Source organism: Lygodium microphyllum, chromosome 3 (genome assembly GCF_053477565.2).
Source record: "Lygodium microphyllum isolate KBCC chromosome 3, Lygodium_microphyllum_v1.1.10, whole genome shotgun sequence".
NCBI lineage: Eukaryota > Viridiplantae > Streptophyta > Polypodiopsida > Schizaeales > Lygodiaceae > Lygodium > Lygodium microphyllum.
In genome coordinates this window covers 29,553,137-29,563,502 of record NC_141137.1, presented here as the reverse complement: position 1 = coordinate 29,563,502, position 10,366 = coordinate 29,553,137, and positions in this window count along the sequence as shown.

Genomic DNA, 10,366 nt, shown 5'->3' with positions numbered 1-10,366 from the left:
GAACTTGCTTTGTACGTGTTTGTGAACAGGTAATCTTCTATCCAAACCCTCGACAACCTCGATGGTGGTATGTTATACCTTCAACTCCTCGAAGTGCTAGAGTATATGATCAAAGCGATGTTCCGGGCATAGATAAAGATAATATGCAAATAGAGGGGTGAATATTACAAGGGGTGGAGGCCACATCAAGCTTGGAGCCCGCATCGGCTAACAATGATGGAAATACAGGATTCCAAGAATTTTTTGAGAACGAGGCAGACTCATTCTTTTGTGGTGACATGTCTATCAACCTTCCAGTATATGCAGAGTTGTGTCAGGAGATTAACATGGGACCATATGATACTTCATTCTTGGAGAATTGTATTACTCAATTCGTTGTTTAGATCTTCCATAAAGGTACATAAGATATGCATTTTAAGATGGATTTTTCAAAAATGATTTATATTACTGTGCTTTGTATAGTTTAAATTGATTATTCTAATACCATTTTTTATCTCTGCAGGTGACATTTTCAGGATGAGTCGAGGGATGAGCGATGAGGAGTTTCAGGACATGATGGCACGCATGTCTCCAGACCAGCTCACGAAATTCAGAGAGATGGCAGACTAGGAGCTGTCTCGTTCTTCGTCAGGGCGCTCTGCTAGATCTGCTTCAGCGCGATCAGATGCTTAAGCTTCGAGCACACGATCTCGACGCTCATGACTTGGGCCAGAGGGAGGGACTGCATCGGGATAAGGGGGATGTTGCTGTGGAGACACGGATGTGGTGTCTCCATCTCGTCGTTCAGCTGGAGCTGCATCACCTCCAGGATTTATCACACCTGTGGGGACGTCTACTCCAGTTACTCCGGCTTTTGCGCAGCCATCAGCAATTGGCACCCCTTTTGGTGGCACCCCTTTGAGTGCCAGTCCGAGAGAGGTTACCCCCGTCGGTACACTGGATGTAGAGGGGTCTCCTGGATATGCCCAGAAGCGTGGACGAAGATGGGAGAGGACCCATCTTAGGCAGACTCCTAGGGGTTATGGATACCTGGTTGATAGTAGGTCAGGAGCCATCATCATGAATGATGAGGGGAGGAGGGTGATGGCTCGCATGAGAGAGTTGTGCCAACAAGTTTTTCGGCACAACGTCCTGGATCATTGGAAGAACATACCGAAGGGGAGCAAGGACTACATAGTAGCATCCTTGCACGAGGAGTTTCCAGTGCCAGCCGCAATAGATAGATTCTCTACGGGCTGGATGATGGATTGCATGCGTGCATACATGTCACATAGACGATCCGACGCACGCAAGGCAATCAAGAGTGGGGCTGCAAAGCCCGAGTGGTTAGATGCAGATAACTGGCGCCGACTCAGGGAGGAGGCTACAGATTCGCCAGGACGTTGGAGTCAGCAGCGAGAGGCGGCGAGGGCACGACTCGAGGCCGGAGTGGTCCATCATCTTGGGAGTGGCGGCCACAGGACATATTTGGAGGACTTTGTAAGTTTCTCTTTTGTTTAGCTTATTTGTTTTTTGAAATATTATTTGTACTGACAATCATGTTTCTAACAGTTAGCATTTTGTTTTCTTTGCAACACTCCATTACAAATCGCGATCCGCAAGGCTTTGAGACTCGATATGTAGAGAGGCACGGTCTCAATGCATTGATCGACCGATTGTATAGACGCGGCGGCCCTGTAAGTCACTCATCTTTCTTGTCCGTAGTTACCATGAGATATTTGAATGCATTATTGTATGGTGGATTGATGTGTTGTTTCTTTTTCTGCAGAATCTGTTCGATGCTCCTTTGCGGCGGGACGAGCTTTCGGGGGACGAGGATTTGTAGCTCGCCCTTGGATCCTTAGAGCTCACACACCTTTAGTTTTTAGTCGCCTGATCTAAGTAGACATTTTCTATGTATTAGTGATATCCTTTCATGATTGTACCAATCGCATTTTATGCGATCACGTATTTATTTCATGTATCAGTTTTATCATTTCAGTATACATTCTTTTTGTTTGCAAGCGCTTTGTATGCAATAGTGCAGAAACTATTTTGTATGGCTCTCATACAGCAGCTGCCCTGCCACAAAATTTTTTTTCCCTGTTACCGTCACTATTTGCGTCGCAAATTTACTGCTCGCATCGCTATTGGCGTCGATATGTGCGTCGCAAATTTACTGGTTGCGTCGCTATATGTGTCAATATTTGCATGGCTATATGCGTCGCAAATGCGATGCATATAGCAACACATATAGCGACGCCAATAGCGACGATTCTATGGCATCGTCAATAACGACGCTTTTTGCGACAACGGGGGCACATTTTGTTGTTTGTATTTTCGTCGCTTTAAACGTCGGTATAAGGTCGATATCTTGTAGTGTTATGTTTAAGTGTGAATCTATTGCGAGACTCATGTCATGGCATGCTAGTCACCATTCAAGTGATGAAAAGTGAAGAATTCCTTCAGACATACCAACTTGGCAACACGTAGACAATTTGTGGCCTACTTTCAAAGAGGACCCCAGAAATTTGAGATTTGGTCTAGGATTAGATAGAATAAATCCATTTGGTATCAAAAGCACCTCGTATAGTGTATGGCTAGCGGTATTGGTGAACTATAATATCCCTCCGTCCATGGCAATAAAAAAAAGACATGTAATATTGTCCCTTTTGATTCCTGGAAAACACAAAGTAAAAAACATGGACGTTTACTTAGAGCGTTTGATGGAGGAGCTAGAAATGCTATGGAGAGGTATTGAGGTGCAAGATGTGAGTGCATCATTGTCCTCTAGAGATTTCACTTTAAAGGGCATGTTGTTGTGGACCATGCATGACTTTCCAGGCTATGGAGAGTGTTCAGGTAGTTGCATACTCTATTTTATTCATTCTTACCCTTAATCAAATATATGTCATCAATAAACCACTTGTTTTTATAGGTCTAACTACATCAGGATATCATGCATGCCCAATTTGCGGTCTCTCTCTGGTTTCTTCTAGACTGACATGCTTGAAGAAGGTTATCTATGACAATCAGCATCGTTTTCTTCCTATTGACCACCCTAAATATGCACCCCCCACTAATGGAAGAACTCCACAATCTCTGACCATTCAAGATTGGAAGGACACTTGGACACACGCCAATGATCATCCTCCACTCGGCATGAGTCGGTATTTACTTTTTTTGTTTGTCTTTAAAGTATACTCCATTATGAGAACAAGAAATAATATATTGTTTGTGCCTTAGATTCTCTATATTTTTTGATCTCCCATATTGGACTGAACTCAAGTTCAATCACATGTTTGTGACCCCATGTATATATTCAAGAATGTTGCCTCTACATTATGGGATCACTTAATTGGGGCTCGTGATTCTATCAATGTAAGGGAGGATTTACGTAGCATTGGACATATGAGACAAGCTTGGCCATGCATCGGACCTAGAGGAAAGATCGAGTTACCGCGTGCACCTTGGATGTTGTCGAAGATCGAAGAAAAGATGGTGAAGCAGCAGATATGTAGCTTTTGAACTCCCACAGGATATATGAGATGCCTCAAGGAAGCCTTCATAAAGAAAAAGAAAAGAGGTGTGGAGAAACTATTCGGTTTAAAGTCTCACAATTGGCACAAAATGATTCAGGTAAGGATTTTCATAGCCATAAATATATCAATTAGTGGAGTAACTATGTAGACTAATTAACAATCACTACAAGGGAATGGGGCAATAGCGACGGCGATTAGCAACGGCGGATATCGGCGTCGCTATAGGCGTCGCTATTGGCGTCGCAATTGGCGTCGCTATATGCGTCACTATTTGCGTCGCATTTGCGATGCAAATAGCGACACATATAGCGACGCCGCAGGGAAAAAAAGTGCGGCCGAAACCAAAGCGCCGTTTTCATTTTCTTTTCTTCGCCTTTTGAGAGCGAGAGCGAGGGAGAGAGCGAGGAAGAGAGCCAAGGCTTTGTGAGAGAAGAGGAGGAAGAGACTTGCTGCCGCCGCCGCCGCCGCCACCGCCACCGTCGTTGTTCGCGAAGGAGAGGAGGAGCCCTCGTTGCAAAGAGAAGCCGCCCACGCTCGCCATATCTCATTGGTGAGTCTCCCTCTCTCTTTCTTTTACTTGTTGAAGGTTTAAATCGTTCTCTTTTGTTTGTTTAGGAGAGGAAATGAAAGAGAAGGAGAGGGAGAGGGAGAGAGAGGGAGAGAAAGAGAGGGAGAGGGAGAGGGAGAGGGAGAGAAAGAGAGGGAGAGTGCATTCTCTCTCTCTCTCTCCCTTTTGCTTGTTTAATGTTTAAATTACTTTCTTTTTTGCTTGTTTAGGAGAGGAAACGAGAGAGTAAGAGAAAAAGAGAGGGAGAGGGAAAGAAAGAGAAAGAGAAATAGAGGGAGAGGGAGAGGGAGGGGGAGGAAATAGGAGAGGGAAAGAAAGAGAAAGAGAGGGAGAAGGAGGGAGAGTGCATTCTCTCTCTCCCTCCCTCTCCCTTTTGCTTGTTTAATGTTTGAATCACTTTATTTTTTGCTTGTTTAGGAGAGGAAATGAGAGAGAAAGAGAGTGAGAGGGAGAGGAAGGGGAAGGAAATGAGAGAGGGATAGAAAGAGAAAGAGAGGGAGAGTGCATTGTATCTCTCCCTCTCCCTTTTGCTTGGAGGATGTTTAAATCACTTTATTTTTTGCTTGTTTAGGAAATGAGAGAGAAAGAGAGATAGAGAGGGAGAGAGAGAAAAAGAGAAAGAGAGGGAGAGGGAGAGGGAGAGGGAGGGGGAGGGGAAGGAAATGAGAGAGGGAGAGAAAGAGGGAGGGGGAGGGAGAGGGAGCGAGGGAGAGGGAGAGGGAGAGGGAGAGGGAGAAAGAGGGAGGGAGAGGGAGAGGGAGAGGGAGGGGGAGGGAGGAAATGAGAGAGGGAGAGAAAGAGAGGAAGAGAGGGAGAGGGAGAGAAAGAGAGGGAGAGGGAAGGGAAGGAAATTTAAGATAATATACGTATTGATAATGGTATGCAATGTGCTTTGCATACGGCCACGTACTTCATCAAAATGAACCCAAAATTATTGTTATAGAAGAAGAAACCCTTAAATTGAGTATAGGATAATTTCTCTCAGGTCTTATGACTATGAGTAGAATTGATTGAAATAAATTTTATTACTATAGTTATAAAATTTCATAGATGGCGCGCATTAATTTTAAAATGGATCAGTTTTATGATTTCAGTATACATTCTTTTTGTTTGCAAACGCTTTGTATGCAGCAGTGCAGAAACTATTTTGTATGGCTCTCATACAGCACACAGTGCTATAGCTGCCCTACCACAAATTTTTTTTTTCTCTATTACCGTCGCTATTTGCGTCGCAAATTTACTGCACGCGTCGCTATTGTCATCGCTATCAGCATCGCAAATTCTCTGTGACCGTCGCTATATGCGTCGCTATATACGTCGCAAATATGCGTCGACGATTCTATGGCGTCGTCAATAACGACGCTTTTTGCGACGACGGGGGCAAATTTTGTTGTTTGTATTTTCGTCGCTTTAAACGTCGCTATAAGGTCTATATCTTGTAGTGAATGTATGAATATTTACATACAGTTCATCCTTCCTACTAGCATATCCCATTGTGTTTCGAAAGATGTGTGTGATACCATTTACAAGATGGGTGAGCTCGTGAGTATGTATACTTTATAATTATTTTTTAGTTTACATATTATGTACATCACATAGTAAACCCGCTTGAATTTATGGACAAAACTAATCATCGTTCTCAATTGCATGTTGGTAGATTTGTGAGTTTGAAGGAAATCAATCCAAATACATTGCAAGAGGCTCGAGTATTGTCCATTCAGGTGGTTTGTTTGGTGGATGAAACTTTTTCTTGCTCCATTTTGACTACTCAAGTACACTTACTCATACATCTGATTGATGAGATCGCAATTTGTGGGGTAGTTCATGCAAGGTGGATGTTTTTTCTAGAGCGCTTTATGAAAACCCTAAAAGATTTTGTAAGGCAAAATGCACGCCTCGAGGGAAGCATGGCTAAGGGTTGGTTAGTGTAATCATCCCTTGTACAAATCTTTAAATATCTTACTAAAGTGGACTCCTCTTTACCATGACTATGGAAAGATGATGAAGTTTTGAGGACGATCTCTATAATATCTCAAGGAAAAGGAAGGAGCAAAGTGCTAATGAAAGAGGAACTTCGTAAGTTAAATGTATTTTGTGTGCTTATTAACAGTGAAGTAATGAGCAAATGGGTGACACTATATAAAGAAGCAAGGGCAAGAAGAGTAAGCAAAAGGCAAGCATTTTGTGCTAGACATGGACGTAATGTCCCATATCCAGAACATTTAAGTGTGCTTCCACGTCATATTGATATAGATTGGCTACATGAATAAATGGAGAAAATGGAAAATGAGGAGGCGATGGATATATCACAAGAGGAGTGGGAATATGCACGAGGTTCCTTATCAAAGGTGAGACATACTTATAATTAAATTATCTTTAGTTATATATGATATAATAATTTCACATGTTGCATCTTTAACTAAATCATTAATATGATCTCAACAATGTACTACTAGTGCACATTGTTCAATGCTATTTGGTGTGAAGGCAAACATTTTCGAACTCGACGTATAGATGATAAGAGAAATACCCAGGATTGTGGTATCCTTGCAAACTTCCAGGATACCAATGGTACCATGGAAGGTTATTGTGGCTTGATCCAAGATATTTTGAAGCTTGACTTTAGGTGATGTTTTATATATGTACTAGATATGAAGTGGTTTAAAGTAGTAACAACGGGTGAGCATTGCACAATTAGACGTCATCCAAGTGGTTTTGTAGTGATTGACTGTACAAAATTTCACCAAGGCAAGAATGACACATTCGTACTACCTCAACAATGCAAGCAGGTATATTAGAAGCTATTTACTTTTATATATATTACTTATTGATACATTCTCAAAAATATAATAAATATCTAAGTTGCTTACTTTTTTTAAAAAAATGCAAGTTGTGTATCACCCAATGATAAACAATAACCAATGGTGGCACGTCATCACCATATCTAATCGTTCAAAACCAATATATGGCAGTGCTACCAACATAGAGATAGTTGATGACAATCCAACAATCAATGATGATACAATCAATGATGATGCACATGATGATGCCATGATCCATTATATACATGATGCAGTGCAAGATGATCCCCGCAAGGATATTCAAGGAAGCGCAGAAGAGGATAACAATATGGTTGCAGATGATGATGAAGAAATTGAGCATAATAATACATCTGACAGTGGGATAGACTTCTTTGTTTCATTGCCTATTGGTAACATAGACGTAGAGGTAGATAGTCTAGCAAGGGTCGATCTCATTGAAGATGAGATTGATCATTCATTGTAGCATATATAATTAGCTTTGAATGATTGGATGTATATTTGTAATACTCAGAAAGAAGTAAAGTTGGTAATGTATTCAAAAAAATAGTAGCTATTAAGATGTTTGGTCATATTTAGGGACTTTATGATAAATGAAAAATAAATATATTTATTTTCACATCTATACGCGTGTTTCAAAACGCGGGTATATAGATGCATTCTATATACTAGCACGAATAGATACGCTGATAAACGCGCCCGCTATTTCGCGTGTACACTGCTCGTCTATAGGGCCTTTCTTTTGTAGTGACTTTTTCCCACACTTGAAACATAAGCCTTTTTCCTTTCTTTCTTTGCAGGTCCATAGGGATAGACTTAGGATTCATGTTGGTTGAAATGGATTTAGGCTTGTTGTCCCCTTGTTTGAAGTCAACTCTAGAACTACTTGCTGTCCTGAAATTACTTTGAGATCTTGAAGCATTGAATGGTGGATAAGTTGGCACTCTTAAGCCTCCACTGGGTGCATGATTACTGCCATAAATATTACCAACTTGTCCATGTTTTAAAATTGTCCTTGGCTATCCAAAACCAGGCTGAAATGAAGACTCTTTTCTATATTGTCTTACATAATGCTCTGCAAGCTCAATAGTTTTAAAAAGAGAAGTAGGGTTTTGTGCCATGACATCAACTGATAAGGATGGCTCTAAGCCATACATGTACTTGTGGAGCTTAGCCTCATCACTGATGCTCTCTACATACATGGTTAGATTGAGAAATTGGTAAGTGTACTCTTTTACACTTAGGCCTCTTTGATCTAAACCATACCATCTCCGTGCCAATTTCTCTTTTTCAAGAGGGGAGACAAAGACTTTAACCATAAGTATCTTGAAAGCTTCCCAATTCTCTACCAGTATGTTTTCCTCTTTGATCTAAACCATACCATCTCCATGCCAATTTCTCTTTTTCAAGAGGGGAGACAAAGACTTTAACCATAAGTATCTTGAAAGCTTCCCAATTCTTTACAAGTATGTTTTCCTTTTTAATATACCTCCACCAAGTATGTGCACATCCCTCCAAATGCAAGTAAAATGAATCTTCATGTCATCAGTTTAAGGAAATATGTCAAAGTAACATTCCATTTTGGAGGTTCACTCCTCTAAATCAGATGGTGAAGATTATCGACCATTGAACTTGGCCAAAATGATCTTATCTTTCAGCTCTCTTTCATGGAAGAGTTGCCGTCCCAAAATAGACTGATCATGAGTGCTAGGTGTTAACCCCTAAAATGAGATGGAAATCTCCCGCCAAATGGCTAAGAACCACTATGAAACCTTGTCATTGGTAAATGTAATGTCTCCTCTCCCCCCCCCCCCCCCCCCGTGATCCCTGTGCTCCCCCGGGCCTCCTCCATAGGAACAACCCCCCCTTAATTTTTTTAAATTTCTTTATCTCTCCCTCTCTCTCCCCCTACCTTGGCATGGCGGGAAGAGAGAGAGAGAGAGAGGGGTGATGTGTGGGAGCTAGGGGGCATGTAGCCCGCAGGTGGTAGCAGACAGCTACACCCCCTATAAAACCTCCCCCTCTTCCCTCTCACAGGGCACCGGCCCCCCTCCCTCGTCTGTGCAGCCCCCCCGAGCTGCTGCATCATCGCCCCTTGGGCTTAAGAGTCAAGCCACCCCTGCTGCCGTGATGTTAGCATAGCTTCCCCCCCCCCCCGGGTGGGTTCCAGCAGGCAACCCTCCTCCTTAGCGTACAAACACAGTGCCCCCCTGCTGGCGAATTACACCCCCATTTTTTCAGCGAGAAGAAAAGAGAGGGCAAAAATAGATGATCATTCCGTTGTGGAGAGAAGAAGAGATGGAGAGAGAGAGGAGAGGAAGTGAAGAGGAAGAGGAGAGAGATAAAGGAGAAGGAGAAGAAGAAAAGAAGAAGGAGAAGAAGAGGGAGAGAGAGGAAAGGAAGAAAGAAAAGAAGACAGAGAGTGGGAAGGAGAAGAGAAAGAAGAAGTAGAAGAAGAGAGGAAAAGAAGAAGAGAAGGAGAGAGAGAAGGGAGGGGAAGAAGAAGAAGAAGAGGAGAAGGAGATGAAGGAGAGGAGAGGGAGAGAAGAAGAGGAGGAGAGAGAAGGAAGGAGAAGAGGAGGTAAAGAAGAAGGAAAGGAAGAAGAGAGGGAGAGAAGAAGAGAAGGAGAGAGATAAGGGAGAGGAAGAAGAGGTAGAAGGAAGAGAGGGAGAGAAGAAGAGGAGGGAGAGAGAGAAGAGGAAGAAGAGGGAGAGAAGGGGTAAGGAGAGAGAGAAGAGGGAAGGAAAGGAAGAAGGGGAGGAGAGGGAGAGAGAGTAGGAGAAGAGGAGGAGAGGGAGAGAGAGTAGGACAGTAAGAAAAACAAAGAAGAAGAAAAGAGAGAGAGAGAAAGGAGGAGAGGAGGTAAAGAAGGAGAGAGAGAAAGGGGTAATTGATATGAGTCACCCAAACCACTCTCCTGGCAACGAACCACATCCTGTGGTCTTCCCAACTGATCGTGTGTAACCGAAACTATTAAGGTCCGTACTGCCCAATCTCCGCGAGGCAAATGGCTCCCAAGAAGAAAGTCGCGATAAGCATAGGCGTCCAAGCCAACGAAAATATTGGAGGGACGAGCAGAACAACCAATGCAGTGCACACGAATCAAGCCCAAGTTCTAAGCGTTAAAAAATCAATTTAGGACTTATTTGTCATGGAAGGGATAATGTCGTGCATAAGGTTTTGTTTATTCTAAGAACTAAAGTGCATGTGTGAAATGATAGAGGTTGAATTCCCATAAGATTTTACTCACATAAAATTATAAGGTTATCGCCTTACCTCACATGAAATGATAGCTTTTACTCACGTAAAATGATAAGGTTATTGCCTTACCTCACATGAAATGATAGCTTCTCTACACATAAAATGATAAGGTTATCACCTTACTTCACATAAAATGATAGCTTTTTAACCAGTTCAATGCATGAATAGTCATATAGAATTCACGTTTTGCAATCAT